A 17,434-nucleotide genomic window follows, 5' to 3' on the forward strand; every position below is an offset into this window, starting at 1 on the left:
TACCACATAATGCTTTAGATTTTGACTCAAAATTAATGTTTTTTTATTTTAAAGTTAGGAATTCAAATGGATTAATTGTAAAGTAAACACATAAAAGGCATTTAATGTGTATGGAAAGAGTAAAAAATTTCGAGAGATACTCATAGTAATAAAAATATAAAAGTATGAGCATGAAACATTTTCAAAAAATACATTTCAGCCGTGGTGGCTCAGGGGATAAAGCATTCGCCTTTCAATGAGGTGAACCGGGTTCGAATCCCAGCGATGACGAGTTGATACGAAATTCGCATCCGACTTGAACCGACTGCATTGCTGATATAAAATATCCTCAGTGGTAGATGAACCATGTGTTAGAGTCCCTTTGTCAGGCTAACCGGGAGAGGTTTTCGCAGTTTCCCTCGCCGTGTAACGGAAATGCGGATTAGTTCCATCAAAAGTTCTCCACGAAGGCAAATTTCTCCCAATCCAGGAGTTATCTTGTCTTCTGGGTTGGGTTCAAGATTACAAGGTTACGGAGTTGAACATTAGTAGCCGTACACCCAAAAAAATTGAGTCTGCAACAACGGTTGTTCAACAACGGATTGTAAAAGATACATTTTGAGCCACGGTGGCTCAGGGGATGGAGCGTTCGCCTCTTAATGTGGTGACACGCTTTCGGCTCGCACCAACAACTGTGCTGACGTAAAATATCCCCATTGGTAGACAATTCATGGGTTAGAATCCCCTTGTCGATGAGCTAACTATAGGAGGATTTCGTGTTTTTCCTCTTCCTGTAACGTAGATATGGGTTAGTTCCATTAAAAAAGCCCTCCTTGAAGGCTAGTTTGTCTCAATGCTTGATTCAGGAGTTCCCTTGTCTTCTCGGTTGGGTTTGAAATTACAATACTGAGCATTGAACATTGATAAACTTAAATTCGGAAATGGGTCAACTGCTCATCACCAGTTATATAATAAATCAATCGCACTCCTTGAGGGTGTGGTGGGTCAACTATTAAAACTTATACAGGAGCTCCTTCTCGTAAAAACTCCAATTTCACATACAGTGCAGGCTACTTAGTTCCCTGCAACTGCGCACATACTATAGCTGAGAAGGCTAATCTGTCAGCCAACAGAACTGCGGTTCGAGTTTTAACGTTAACACCACAATAATTCCTCCATTCCCATGAATTTCCTGTGTCTTGTACTCTCCAATGACCATTACTTAACGAAAAGCCCTTTACCTGGCTCTTATGTCCAGTTAAAGTCTATTTTTAGGGTTTTGAAAACCTACTTGTTTAAAATAATAATAATAAACATTTAAGTTGTTCTTTTGAAATAATGAAACCATTGATGTGATTAGATTTTAGTGAGCTACATCAAATATAAATCTCATCAACTTTCGGTTTAAAATATCTAATCACTTATTTTTATACCTTCTTTTTTTATTCGTTGTTATTTTATTTACAAAAAATAAAAAATAATAATATAAACAAATAAAAACTACCCTTAAAATCCTTGTACAGTTAAGATTGTATTTAATAAAAGAGCGGAGACTTAAACTAGCAATGTGGATTAGTTCCGATTGGCGTTCTGTAAAAGTATTTACCCTGCAAGATATTTACACTCGCTGGAAAGGAAACTGAAAGGATAGTTCGCAGCTCTAACTCCGTAATTTTTTCTTACCCATTTTTTTTTCTAATGAGAATGCGAAATTCTACGTTTTAGCCTATTTTTAATTATTATTATTATTATTTAGTCATATATCGTTTATTTAACTAATGCTAGATTTCGTATGTAGTGTATCTTTCTTACTGTGTGGTATATTCTCTTTCTTACTCTCTTTTTTCAAAAAAGTATTTTTTTTTAAAAGTAGAGATTAAATCTTGTGAGAAAATCCCTGCCAAGGTTATAAATGTTAAGCAATTGAATCTTAAAAACCTAAAATAAAGAAATTTTTTTCTGTTCTGCATCTTCCTCTTGTAAACTCCTAACACCCTTCAAAAATACATGTAAGCAAAATAGATAGTGGTTTTTGAATGCTAACTATCGCAGTAGTTGCCAACTTTCATTAAAAACTCCAACTGTACAACTTGTTAAGTTATGAAGAATTCGATTTCTTCATTGATTAAAAAAACATATATATACATAAAAAACAGCTTTTCAGACCATATAATGTTTGTCAAATGTTGTGGTACAAATTCTAATATCTTCTTAATGATTATTTTAGAAAACTTGTAAATATTACAAAAGATATAGAAATAAAAATAGCTCCAAAATTATTAGCAATTATAATTTAAAATTATAGGTAGAAATTACTATGAAGAACTTGTAAATTTATATACAGATTTTTATAAACAGATTTATTTAGACTAAAGATTAGATTTAAACTTTCTCAGTATTTATAGATTTAGATATAGATATAGCATTTTTATAATTTTTCAGGACTACTTTTAAAACATATAACATGCAACATTAATTTTGTAAGCACTTAATACGAAATACGATTATACAAATTTAATTTTATCAAACATTATACTGTAACATTACCATTTCATATTGTAATAAATATTCTGACTTTATTCAATTACATTGCAGCAAAATTTAAATTTGTAGTTGTCATAGCATGACATAAGAGTTTTTTTTTTATCCATTCCAGATTTTTTAAAAATATTAGTGTTTTAAATTAACAATTTTATAGTAGGGGAGAGTGGGGTCAATTGTAACAGGGTACGATTGTAACAGAGCAAAAATTTCGAGTGTCGGGTTCTAGATTTGGTCCAAGGTGGCGCACAAGGTGTCTTTAATAAATCTACATGTACACCCCTGCTGGCAGCCATTTTTATGTACTTTTGAAAGAGTTACGTCAGAAAAGATATTTTCACGCTACGTAAGTACTTTTTTTGGTATTAGAATATTATATTGTAACAAAGTAATTTTGTTTAAACAAATAAAAAGTATTAACCGAATATGTAAATGGACACCTTAATTAACATTTCAATGAAAAAAATTAGTTTTGTTAATTAACTAGCATTGTTTTTAACAAATGAAGCTGAAATGGCATCTTGGGGACGATTGTAACCATAAGTAAAGGGACGATTATAACAGCTGAAAATAAATAATCTTACGTTTACAAACCATTACTTAACTCTTTAAGAACCACCAATAGTTTCCTATATCATTTATATTATGTTTGCATGTGCATTATTTTATTTGTCACCTTTCACAGCATAAATTAAAATTTTTAACCCCGTAAAGTTAAAAGTTTAACCCTTTAGGTCTCTGCTCATTATTATTTTTACTCCTGAAATATCACTACTATTTTGATCATTAAAAAAATATATCACAACTATGAAAATATGTATAATTGACTATGTTTCAGTTGAATTTATGAACTGTTACAATTGACCCCGTAAGTGGGGACAATTGTAACAAGTGCGCGACTGTCAAAAATTGTTAAAAACTAATATAATAACATTTAAAATGAGGTATTTATTTTTTTTCTAGTAGAGGATAGTCTGTCAATTAATACTAATAATATATTGGATTTTTTGTTAGCTAAAAATAGTTAAGTAAAAAATGTTACAATTGACCCCACTCTCCCCTACTTAAGTTAATAGTAATATTTTTTTCCATCTCATTGATAGTTGTTTATTACTTAATATATATTTTATTTATTATTTTTTGTAAAAAAGTACATATTCAAGCACTTACGAAATTCTCCTCTATAGCTAAATTTGCGAGCTGTATAAAAATTTTAAGCACGTTATCTTACAAAATTACCAACATAAAGAAAAAAAATTACATATGCGTCAGTGTGTAAACAAAATCTTATGATGTACCAAAAATAACTGGATTTGGAGTGTGACAGTTGATAATATTATCATGTAAGCACATTATTTTTAGCGTGTAATTATTTTAAAAGAGCCACAAATAATTTCCTATTAGTTCAGATTAATGCATTTCATTCAAGATCAAATCTTTTTAAGCACTTTTCGTTAATTTTACTTTGTATTCTCAAAGTATAAAAGCTTAAAGAGTGCAAAGGAAGGCAATAATGCTACATAAAATTTGTAATTTAGAAGGCAATTAATGCATTTCCAAAGTTTTTCTCAAATCTCCTCCTTATAATATCTTTTTTATATCTCTACTTTATAAGGCAAAATCTATTCTCTGTAATTATTAGTGGCAGTAATCAATTTGAAAATTGTTCTTTAAATTTGGAAAATCTCTTAGAACACATTTTTATTTAAAAGAGAAAAAAAAACTAAATCATAACTTTTAAATTAACTGGAATGTTACTGTACTTCCCTCCACTTAAAAAAAGGATAAAAATCGATAACTTATATATCAATTTAAAAAAGTGATTAATATTAATAATAAAATACAATTCAGAAAATGCACTAGATGCAAAAAATAATTTTATAAAAAATCATTATATATTTTTCAGTTTTAAATCTTATTGTTAAATAAAAGAAAATATGTTACAGTATGTTATTTTGCTGCATAATGTTATCAGTTGTGCATAATGTTGTTGTGCATAATGTTGTGCAACAGTTGTAAAAAAATAAAATCAATTAATTTCTCTAAATATATTAGTTTTATTTTAATTGTAAAGCTTTATATAATATTTTCCTTATTGCATAAAAAAGAATCACGTAATAATATATAATTCGTAATAGCATAGTAATTGTATAATAATTTCCTTTCTGCAGTCTTAAAATCATTTTTCTAAACAATTCATTTATAATCATTATCTGTAATCAACTTACATTTAGATGTTTACTTTTGTTAGCTTTAATCAATATTAACACAATAAAAATGAAATGAATGAAAGTTAATTAAGAGTTTCCCAACCCGTAAATTAAATACGAATAAAATTTTTATTTCATATTTCCATCACACTTAAATATATTAACTTTAAGAAAAGTAAATAATCCCACTATTTTATGGAGTTTAAAATAAAAACGCAAACACAAAAACCAAATGAAATCAATTAGAAAAAAAAAGAAATGGACAAAAATTAAGTGCGAAATACTTAAAAAAAAAGAAAAAAAAAGACTTTGGATTGTTAATAACTATGAAAAAAAATGGCAAACCAAAATGTTTTAATTCGATTGAAAAATAACGTTGAAATACTCGGAGATTACATACAAACCAAATCAACAATAAAAATAAGCATATTATGTAAATGAGAGCTATTAGTGTGCTAAAAGTTAAAAATGCAAAAAGAAATTGTCTTTTTTTTTTCTTCCAGAATAAATAACACTTAACGAATTCGGCATTAAAAAAGAAACGCAGAGAGAATAAAAAAGGAATCAGCATTTAAGAAGTGGAAACAAAAAAAAAAATAAGAACAGGGGGAAAAGAATGGGATGCAAAAGTTGTTCTTAAACAACCATTATTTCATGTTCTTTTCCACCTAATGGCGTCTTAGCTAAAATAATTTTCTGTCTTGGGGTACGTATACCAATGAAGAGGAGTAATCAGCGGATTTTCTCAACTAATTTGCAATTTGATTCGTTTTCGAAAGTGTTTTTAACGCAGTGTTTGCCATTTTCTTTGGACGATGCTTTGGGGTAAATCAGTGAAATTGACTTGGACTAGCTTAGAAATGATTGAAATACGACTACCAGAGGTAAGTCTAAGAAAGTGCTTAATATTTTTAGGTTTTGTTACATTGAATTGTTAAAAAAAAGAATAATTATTTTGTGGGAATTTTCAGGTTTGGTGGTTAATTTCCGTAAGAAATTCATTAATTTTGTAGAATCAGATGAAAACTTTCCTGATAAAATATTGTAAGACAAAACTCCACCGGACGAAATTTCATTTTATATATAATACTTAAATCTTACATTAAAAAAAAGAAGACAAGTTCGGTCAAAAAAGAAATTAGCATTTAAGAAATTAACACGAAAAAAAGAAAGAAAATAAGAAGGCAGAGAAAAGAATGGGGTGCAAATGTTGTTCTTGAACAACAATTATTTCATGTTCTGCGAACGAAAGTGCAACGAATGGTGTCTTAGCTAAACGCGATAGGGAATAAACGATTGTTACGCACGATGCTAATCAATATGTGTTTAAAAACTCAATACGATTTTGGTTTGGTACTTTTATGAAGTTGAAATATGTTCTAAACGATTACTATTATTTGAAAATAGTCAAATGTTTTCAAATTAAAAAATGACTAGCAGGAGAAAAGGCGTAGGTGTACGTGCAATTTATTAATGGCCTTTATCTCCCATATGTGCCATCTCAGATTCAAAGGTGTGGAGCTGGACACAGGCGTTGGTGCAGCTTACTCTTTGAACCGTATTATAGCACTGAAGGAAACATGCCTCCAGACATCATTTTTAAAAAATTAAAGTTAAGAATAAAATAAATGCAAAGCGCAAATAATTGGAAACTGCTCGTGAACAATAAATACTCAAAAATCACTACAAAAAGGAAAGAGAGAATGAGGAATGTAGTTGGGCCCAAACATCCAGGTACAACTTTCCGGCTCCTTTTTCTGAGGTTGGAACATTGTTTTAAAATTTTAATGACATATTATCAATTTCCATTTTATATTCTAAGCATTTTTCTTTATTTAAAAAAAAAAGAGTCTCTTCGTAATAGAAACTAAATGAATGATAACTTGGCAAATGCGCTAGTAAGAAAATTAGCCATTTATGCGGTTGTTAAAGAGGAAAAGAATAATTCAGTATGGACATTTTTAAAATTGTTTAAAGCAATTCGTTTCACAAGTTTTTTTTTATAATATGATCATAAATCAATAACCTCCTGTAATTTTTTTTTCTCTTAAAAAGTAATTAATGTATTAAATGTTACTGAATTGTATATATTTTTCTAATAAATATCCAAAAAGATTGTTCCCAAATGCAATTTTTGAAACGAAATTTAATAAACTATTTATTAATTTAAAATTTTTAAAGATATTACAAATATATATTAATTTTCAATTTGTAACTGATATTTTTTATAGTTTTTTATGAGTGCATGTTAAAATTGATAGTTATCTTTTTAATTACATGCAAAATGTCATAAAAACCTTAAGGCTTTTTTCTGCGTGCACTCATTTTTCAAAATTTCTTATACACTTAATTACGTACGATTAACTGGAATGTAGAATAGGAAGTGCTTAGTTGACGCTGAAAATTTAAAGACTAAATACTCTACAATCTAATTTTCTTGCCATATTTTTATTCGACCAGTTCATTTCCTTTTTATATAATTCTGTCATATGATAAATTCCATTAAAAGCAGATGAAAGATAATTTAGTGAAATGCCTATATGTAGTATTATATGCTTTAACACTTCTCTGTATTTATTCATATATTCGTCATGGAAATAAATTTAAAAAAGAACCATAAGTGAAAGAATTTATATTACTTAAATCAAAAAATTACCATTACTTACTCATTATTTTGCCTTCGGAGTTAAGGAAAAACTTTATCTTTATTAACTCTCGATATCTTTAAATAAAAACAAAAAACAATAAAGTATTATACTGAACTAAATGAAACAAATAAACAAACAACTGGAAGGAACTTCACAAATGTAATTAAAAATAATAAAAGCAAGCGATAAAATCTTTGGCCAACTAATTGTTAAGCTTATTACTACAACGGAGCACTGTACGTGAAAGATCGGGATTGTTGCCATTTGCTCAAACTTTGAAAAAAAGAAAACGTTTATTTATTTCTTTTTTTTTTAATTTTTTGTAGTTATTTTTTTAATTAATATATACTTCAGCAGAGCAGGAATGGAAACAATTAAAATACTTCTATATGATATATAATTAGTATAACTCTAATCTTTAAAAACAGTAAGTTTTCCAAATATGAAGGATTTGCAATTAATTATGAATAAATATAAAAAATAAATTTATTTGTAAAATGATAAGGGAGTATTTCTGTTAGCTTTCATGAGGCTTTCATTAAAAAATAAAATCATGAAGCAATTCCACGGAATTTTTCTATTTACATAATTTTATCCGGAGCTTATTGATGCAGCATTTACACCTTTTTCTCCGGTAATTTAAAAATAGATATTTTGAACTTAAGATTTTAAAAAGTATTTATTATTAAATACGAAAATGTTAAGAAAAAGTTTAGAAATCGTTAGGTTTTCTTCTAAGTAATCATTTTATTTTTTTTAAATTATAAATCTAACATATTTTAAATTATCGTTTGATTTTTTTTTCAGCAAAAATAATCGATTTTTTAAATGTTCTTTAACTTGTTGTTGAAACTGGTCTTGGCTTTTTACTGTTTTAAAAATAAAATTGTGTACTATATTTGAAATTGCATTTTAAAAGTTTTCAATGAACTTATGGAACTCCGTGGACATCCAAATGGAGGAAAAAGAATTTCATTTTCCTTTGTAAGAGAATAAGTAAGAGAATCCAAAATTACGTTCTTTATTTCATTTTGTAATAAATTCTAATATAGTTATGAAAGTAATGCCAATCTTAACTTCAGCACAACTATTACAACAAATAATTTAATACTACAGTAATTAATCAAAAAGTATTCAATAATATTAATTTCACTTTTACTTCTTCTAATAACTATTAAATTTTCAAATTTATTAATTATATTACAAATTAAAATTATATAATTCAATTTATATTTCTAATATCTATTAAACTGCTCCAAAAAAAATAAGCATTTGCATATTTTGAAATAAAGTCTAATGACAAATAAAATAAATAAATTCGGTTTTAAACCAGAATTGACTCATTAAATATGCAGTTTCAACTTCAATATTAAAGTCCAAATAAGCTAAGCGTAGCCCAAAATAAAGTGTATAAATTATTCTTTTTTTCCACTTAAGGAAAAGAATCTTTCAGAACTTACATATTTTTTCTACTTCTCGCATGAACTTTTTATTTAATATAAGAAAAACCATCAAATGAAATCTGAATGCAATTATATTTTATGTATCTTATATTTTTATGACTCTCTGTAAACTGTTAAGCCTTTAAGAGCAGCTATAAGATATACTCTACATCATTTTTGGAAATGTGTCATGATTCTATTATTCAATCATGTAATAGACCATAGATAGTAATAGAACATGGATCAATGACTTAATAGGGAACAAAAGAGAGAGAGAGAGAGAAATAGAGTACAAATTACAGTGTGTTCAAGTTATTGCTCAAGTATTGTTCCAGAAGTTGTAGGAAGGATATTAGCAATTGCATACTCCGGGAAATAAAATGAAGACTTATTTATCTTGTCTAGCTGCGGTGGCTCAGGGGATAGAATGTCCGCCTCCCAATGAGGTGACATAGGTTCGAATGCAAGCGGTGACTGGTTGATACAATTCTGCTCCCGGAACCCACAGACCACAGTGCTGACTTAAATATCCTCAGTGGTAGACGGATCATGGGTTAGAATCTCCTTGCCACCGGGCTAACCATGAAAGGTTTTCGTGGTTTTCCTCTCCATGAAACGCAAATGCGGGTTAGTTCCATCAAAAAGTTCTCCACAAAGGCTAGTTTGCCCCCAATACTTCATCCAGTAATTTCCCTGTCTTCTGGGTTGGCTTTAAAATTACAAAGCTACAAAGTAGAACAAGGATAGTCGTAAATTCAGAATTGGGTCTGCTGCTCAATGCCGATTATAAAATATAAAATAAAATATTTATCTAGTCTGCCTTTCAAAAACATTTTTGGTGATAATCCAGACCATGTCTAACACAGTAGTCTCATATACATTAAGAATTTTATTTTACTCCAAAAGAAAAAATAATGAATTCAAATTAGGTTGCACTTCTGGGTCATTGACAGTGATGCTGAAACTTATTTTACAAATAAGCTAGTTTACAAATAATAAAAATTTCTGTTGCTGCGTTTTCCAGGTTATTTAGCTAACGAGAAAATGCTTATATAATGCTTTATTAATTTTGACTCTTTGTTCTCAAGATTTATTGGCATAAACGTACTATATTTTTTTCAATCAAAAATATTAAGTTTAACTACTCTGCACTTTAAATTTCGCTTTTATTCTAAATTTGAATTGGGAACTGGTTAATTCCGAATACACCAAACCTGTTTAATTTATTTATTAAATCTAACTCTGGATGTTTTGCAATCGCATCCTTAATGTGTATTTTTTAAACTTTAGGCGATATCAACTAAAAACGTTACTTCGGCAATCAAACAGGTCTTAATGTTTTCTTCCCAACCTACCTCAATAGCGACTAATCAGATTTTGATAGCGGTATTGTTTTTCTTCTTCTTAAATGTTGAGGTTTGCGGTCTCTAATATGCATTCAGTTTAGCCGCTATATTCATTGCACTGGCTTAACAACATAACCCTAAGTCTAATGAAGCTGTAAGAGCTATTTGACACTGGCACATCATGAACACTTATTTCTAAACCTTATGTCTTATTTTTTCCCCTTTCGTTTTTAAAAGGGATTCTAATAAAGTGCAGTAAGTGTTATTTTACGGAGCACCTTTTATATTACTAAAACTAAAACCTATGCGTAAGAGGGAAGTTTTTGTTATAATTGGTTCAAAAAGATCAACAGTTAAAGAGTATTTTTTTTGTTGATAAATTTGATTTTTCTTAACACGTTGAATGCCATGGGGGTCACCGGTGACCGACACTGAGTTTGTTCGTAGAGTCCCGGCAATCACCGGTGACTGGCACTGAATTTGTTCGTAGTGCCACGGGGGTCACCGGTGACCGGCACTGAGTTTGTTCGTAGCACCACGGGGATCACCGGTGACCGGAGAAGTCAAGATTATTAGAAACACATAATTCGAGTAAATTTTTAACGCTTTTAATTTTTTTTATATTATTATCGTTACTAAAATAGTTTGAAGAAATTAATACAATACATACTAAGAAAATCATTTTGTAAATCAAGCCATGTAAAATTAGGGTGGCGTTAAACGTGTTAATATTTTACTGAAAGTATGAGCTCTAAAGCAAGAGCTATGTTACAAGCGAAAACTATGTATTATGAAAGTCGACTCTCCATAGCTGATGATATATAATGGAACAAAGTCTGGGTTTACTAATAGGGCCTTATAACATATCTTGTCTAGGGCCTTATAATATATCTAGGGCCTTATAAAAAGTCTTGTTTTATTTTTATTATTTGTTCTCTCTTTTTCTTACATCGATAAAATTAAAGGTATGCTATGCCAAATATTACATATAAAGTGCAACAGGCTTAGAAACACTCTAGATGTTCCGTCTGTGATTATAAATATACGAAATTCATTTCCACGGAGTCCGTATTACCATTTTGCTTGCTAAAATACATCGCAGAAACACAATGTGGTTTGAGATAGAAAGAAGCGGCAATGCATATTCGATTGATGCACTATGAGGAATCCGTAATATGAGTAAGAAACAAGGGTGGCACACATATCGAATAAATAGAACGAAGTGGGAAAAATAGATTACGGAGAAAAAAGAAAAAAAGTCTGGAGGAGAGCAAAAAAAATTGCCGTCGACATTTGTATGAGGAAGAGATCCGGAACCAGAGGAAAACGTCCGGAATGACCAAAAAGGCGAAGTGGGGGCCCATTGTCCATGCATGCCACGACCAAGACTCTTTCGGAAGAAAAGCCCGAAAAGAAGGGGGGTGGGGCGGAAAAAGTGTTGGTATTCAAACCCTCGCCCGCAATGCCCCCATAAAATATTAATCGAGGCAGGCAGTGGCGTCGCGTGTTGGTTGTTACATCTAACTCATTCGCTGCAGCTTCATTACCATTGCTAATGCCTTCCCTTTTCCACTACTACCATTCTGCTTCGGGTTTTGCATACATTACCGGGCGGAGGAGCAGCAGCAAACCGGCGGCGGGACCAGGAGAATCGGGTACCCGGCAGTCGCGCCGAGGCAGGCCCGCCGGCCGGTCGTCTTTTCTTCAAGAAGTTGGAGATAGGGTTTTTTTCCCCGTGTTGCGTGTTCCTTTCTGGAAGATGGGTTTCGTGTTTGATTATATATGTGACAATTGACTGGTATTGTTGAATGTGCGTTGTTGAAAGACCTGAGGAAGACAGGTAAAAAGGTGTTTTTTTAAATCTCTTACCGCGATGGGGGTGAACAGTCTTCGGTTTTTCTCGCGCCTCTGATGTGCGCTCCACGGCTGTATCCTGAAGACGGAGGAAGCAGTCTCGACCAATAAGGAGCCGTTTCTTATGACAGTGGTAGTGCATTCAGGGCGCCGTTAAATAATATTTTTATGCTTGCGTTAAATATCCTCGCTTTAATAATGAGGCCTATTTTTTGAGAAAAATGTGTATTTTTTTTGTTATTTGTTATAAAAATTAATTTTTTTTTTCTTATGCGTTAAAAACAAATTTATTTTAAAAAATGTATCAAAAATGAATATTTAATAATCTCATATGCTTGTTTATTTTATTATATTGTTTATTCAGAAACCTACCTTATTTGCTTGTTTTGAAAGACTTTGAAGGGTAAAAATTCCCTTTTTTTCAGAAAAAAGTAATAGTTTTTGTAAGTGCATGGTTCTGGAAAAGTGGCTTTGTAAATTTCACATAAATGTTCTTTTCATTTATTTATTTTGCTGAAGCAAATGGAAAAAAAAATATCAGCTCCGTAATCTTGGAAAAAATTTATTTAAAAATTTTATTTTACTTTTTTTTTTGCTTATTTATTCTTTTTTTACTGTACTGAAAGTAGCAACGCTGCTTTCTATAAAATTAAAAGAAAAAAAACATCGATTGCGAGAGAATTGATTATTTCGTATCAAACCTAGATACAGTATAACTCTGCTTATCCGAATCCCATTCATCCGATACTTCGGTTAACCGACACCCCTCCCGATTAGCAATTAAAGATTCCCCACACACGTTTCTTTATTATTACAGCTGATGTTACTCAAATACTGCTGCTTTTGTCATTTTGCAATTTAATACAGCATTCGATACCATACAATTACTTTTTCTTTCGTGATAGTATATCATTACTTTTGATAGAAAAATTGAATATTGATAGAATTTTTAATAGAAAAGTATCTATTTATATTGTATTATTATGTCTAAGTATTTTGAGTAATTTTACTCATTGTTTTACATTTATAAAATAAATCAACTTGAAGTGGTCAACTGATTATCCGACAATTTCGATTATTCGACTTACTCTTGCTTTTATGGGTATCGGATAATTGGATCTCTATTGTATTGAAAAGGCTGAAAAATTTATATTTCACCATTTCTATAATTTAATGTTTTTTTTTTGTTTTGTTAAATGACCTCGTGTAATTTTGGTAAATGATTGGTGTAAGTATGCTAACGGAAACTGTTAGAATAATTAACACTTCATATATTTTTTTTACCTGTTTTAAAATTTACTTAAAAATTTGCATATTTGGTAAATTTTGTACAAGAATTTTACACGAAATTCAATAATTTTTTTGTCTTATAGTTTAGATATAAGATTTTACCCTGATTTAATTTATCAAAACAACACTTTTATTATATAAAATTATCATTTCAACGAAATCGTAAGAATATTATTTTTATAGTTATCATTATTATCATTATTTTATTTTAATTTCTTATAGCCTTATGTTTTTTCACTATGAGTTCGAAGCGTAGCTAACTGACTATGTTTATAATTTGTATCCTCTGCTTAATGTTTAAAAACCTAAATATTCAAAACGGAAGAAAGAACTGGATTGAAAATAAGTCGAGTAATGAATTGCTTATAAAACATACACGTACTGTGTATGACACAATCCTTTCCATAGAGATCATAAGTTTTATAAAGAATTCATCATTAACTTTGCCATAAAAATTGGAGTTTCTACTGTTATTATTTATACTTCTTATTTATTGTACTTTGTATCTATTCATTAGCAATGTTTTTTTATTATCTTGAAATATTAAATATCATTTTAAAAACACTGCAATACGGTTTTATAAAGTCAAATCAATTGATTTAATAAAATAAAACATTTTAAATTATGCATCTGAAGATTCAAAACTTCGAAAGTGCTAAATTTTATTCTTCTATCAATGTCAGCAATTCAAATTACATTTATTGTGTACTTGATTTATATTTACTTAACCAATGCTTGTCTTAATTTAATCAATACTATTTTCATGAAATGTTTAGCTATGACAGATTAGATTAATTTCAGCTACATTTAAAAACTTAACCTGGAGACTTTATAGATTATCATATAAAACTGAAAGAAAAAAAACTTTGAAATCTAAATTATTTGCAGTCAAAATAATTAATGTAATATAATTTGAAATGCGAAATCAAACGATTATGTTTTATTTTTGTAAGGGTATTTTTGCGTGATTTGTTTAATTAATTCATGCAACTGCGGTGTTCATGCAAATAGTTTTATTAATTTATACAATAATGTCAAATTCATGCAACTTTAAACAGTGAAGCAGTTACATTTTTTATTATCTGTTACTTATAGATTAATTAAAATACAAATACGTGTATGAGCGTGGTAAAAGCGAATGAAATAAAACTATTCTTATGAAACTCTCTCATTTTTTTTAAAAAGAATTTCTCATCTGCATAAAACTCCTTTTAAAGAGCTACTATGGAAACTGAATTTAGTTATTATAGTTCATTTAATTCAGAACTCAAACATTTCATTCTAAGAAGTATTTAAGTAGCAACATTTGAAATGCAATAAAAACATCATCTATCACAGTAATTATTTAATAAAAAACATTATTAATATTTTTTTTCTTCGCTTTTATTTTAAATATTTATTTATTTACTTTTGAATGAGAATGACAATAATATTGGAATTGGGATCTAATGCAACATTTGCATTTATAGGCGAAATCATCCTGTCTAAATTATAACGGCTACAAGATCGTACCCATTCCCATAAGCTTTTTATTATTTTACAAGAATGAAAAGCATAAATGAAGAGGGAGGTTAACTAAAATACAGATCTAAGTCCAAAATCAACCGTCATTCTAAATTATTTGCGATTGCAGGGTGTTCAGTAACAACCTCCCTCAACATATACTTTTAGAATCTTTGACCGAAATGAAGTAAAGTAAAATGTATATAATTTACTGTTACTGTATGCAATGTATACAATTTATTATTTACTATTCACTATTTTTAAACTATTACTGCTGAAAAAGTCTAACTGAAAATTTGCAAACCCATTTGAACGAGTCGTGGTGGCTCAGGGGATAGAGCGTTCGTCTTTTAATTCTGTGAACCCAGGTTTGAATCCTAGCAATGGCTGGTTGATACGAATTCTGCTCCCGACTCGTACTGACCACAGTGCTGACGTAAAATATCCTCAGTTATAGACAGATCATGAGTTTGAATCTGCTTACAGTCTGGTTGGCCATGGGAGGTTTTCGTGGTTTTCCACACCATGTAACGGAAATGCGGGTTAGTTTCGTCACAAAGTCCTCCACAATGGCTAGTATATCCCAATGTTTGATCCAAGAGTTCTCTTGTCTTCTGAGTTGGATTCAAAATTACAAGTCTACGGAGCTGAACATTGGTACTCTTAGACTCATAGTTGGATCGGCTGTTCAACACCGATTATAAAATAAAATTAAACCTATTTGAATACCGGATGAGTTAGAAGGTGATTAATAGATACTACTCCAGGTATCATCAAGTTTCACCTCGCCTTCCTCATTAGTGAATAGACAACGATTTTGCTTCTTCCCCACTTAAACATTAATTTAATATTTGCATACTTTTCGTTCGGTTGCTTAAAGTTTATATTTAAAAAAGGGGATTACGAAACATTCCGTGTATGCGATTTGAAATATACTTTCATGCATCTAAATCTTGTTAATCATGATGTTTTACTGTCTTATAATAAAGTTTGCGTTTGATACGTACTTTACTCCCCCGAAAATACAACACAACTTATATTTAATTGCAAAAATATTTATGTGATGAAATGTAACACTAGCCTAACACTAATAGAATTATTTGTTTAAAAACTTAATTTGGTTACTATTATAATCAATTTTAAAATAACCCATAGCAAAATCTGGAAAAGAAGTCCTTATAATAAAGATTGAATATCTGTTATCGAGTGTGTAAAACCGCTGCTACAGTATCCATTATTTTCCTGCAGAAAGTTACAGTTTTGCTTTGTAATGTGTTAGTCAAGTTCATTCCTTTCAGTCAAATACCTATATATATATATTTTACAGGCCCCCGTCTTCCATTCTTACATCCGTAATCAATTACGGAAGAAAGAAACTCGTAGGAATGAGAAGGGGAAAAAAAGACCTATTTAGTTACGTACGGTTGCTTGGTTAGGACGGTCTTTATCTGTTTGTCGATCTGGGAATTCTATTAGCGTTTGCTTTGATTTGATTTAGATTGGACGAAGGAAATAGAAAATTGAGTGCAAATGTCTAAAAGATACGCCCATCTATTAGTTGAGAAAACAGACTTCGAAGAAATTGACAGATGGGCTTTTCTATTATAGGACCTTGAAACAGATACTAGATAACGTTATAGAACTGTAACAAAAATATCAATTCATATCTAAACTAGCAAGCATATTTTAGATTTTGTACAAGACCATGGTTAAAAATCTCATACAAAATTGTAAGGAAAATCCAACAAACAAAAAACAAAATTATAAGCAAAACTATTAAGACATTTTATAAAAACTAAAAGTTGTGGTTAATATTTTCAGCAATTAAAGTTATTATTATTAATAATAATAATAATAATTTTCTGTCCGAAGGTAGACTGATCAAAAAAACACGATTACTAGTCGAGCGCCGAAGGCAATCATCACTGGAGTAAGCGGGCTGGTGATCACTTTGATCAGCTTGCGTATGAACCAAGAGTGTACGGTATCAGTCCTCGTTAAACTGTTCTACCACAAAATGATCAACTTCGGGTTCAGATCAGAGAGCTACCAAAGTGGGGGGGGGGCATCCCCTCTGCAGAGGTTCAAAATTGGGATGGCATATCTTCGAATCATCTTCAGGGATGTCTCCCAGACCGTCGCCAATAGCCCATGGTGCAGTTCTAGTGCAACGTAAATAAAGAACCTACTTATTCTTTTTTTTTACAAGTTTTATTTTCTTTTATTTTTTGAATATTTATTTTAATAATATAATTTGTAAAGTATGACAATTGTTATTGACGTTATTATTTTCTGGCTATAGTTCAGAGATAGCAAACCTTTGGCATGCTTGTCACTTGGTAACACAAGACAGGTGGCACGTAACAGGCATTAATTAAATTTCTTTTATTACTTAAAAAAAACTATCAGATGCTAATTAAAAAGAAAAAGTCGAAATAAAAATGCATTGTTTGAGATATTAGATCTTTAAGTCATTTTAATGAAGATATGATTTTTTTAGGTGAACAAATAATTAAGGCAAATTACATGTATTTTGAATTGTATTACATGTATATATATATAATTTCTCACACCATAAAAAAATCAAAAACTCGTAGCATTAACTACCTTTATTTTTTCAC

General features: G+C 30.0%; 1 protein-coding gene across 16 annotated transcripts in view; it reads left to right on the plus strand.

Annotated features, from left to right (window-relative positions):
- LOC107447961 (POU domain, class 3, transcription factor 3-A) overlaps positions 1 to 17,434 on the plus strand; it is a 467,439-nt gene that overhangs the window by 264,816 nt on the left and 185,189 nt on the right. For 4 of the 16 annotated variants that reach the window (XR_015432764.1, XR_015432768.1, XR_015432769.1 and 1 more), the window contains exon 1: positions 11,794 to 12,006. The exons of 4 other annotated variants lie outside the window; for them this stretch is intronic. The gene's annotated coding sequence lies outside the window, so the exon portion shown is untranslated. Of the gene's footprint in view, positions 1 to 5,482; positions 5,615 to 11,763; positions 12,007 to 17,434 lie in introns of those variants that run through there. 8 more of the 16 variants (XR_015432763.1, XR_015432767.1, XR_015432766.1 and 5 more) reach the window with 5 other exon arrangements.

The sequence above is a fragment of the Parasteatoda tepidariorum genome, chromosome 3 (genome assembly GCF_982258835.1).
Source record: "Parasteatoda tepidariorum strain Cologne lab strain chromosome 3, Ptep-v5.0, whole genome shotgun sequence".
NCBI classification, from domain to species: domain Eukaryota; kingdom Metazoa; phylum Arthropoda; class Arachnida; order Araneae; family Theridiidae; genus Parasteatoda; species Parasteatoda tepidariorum.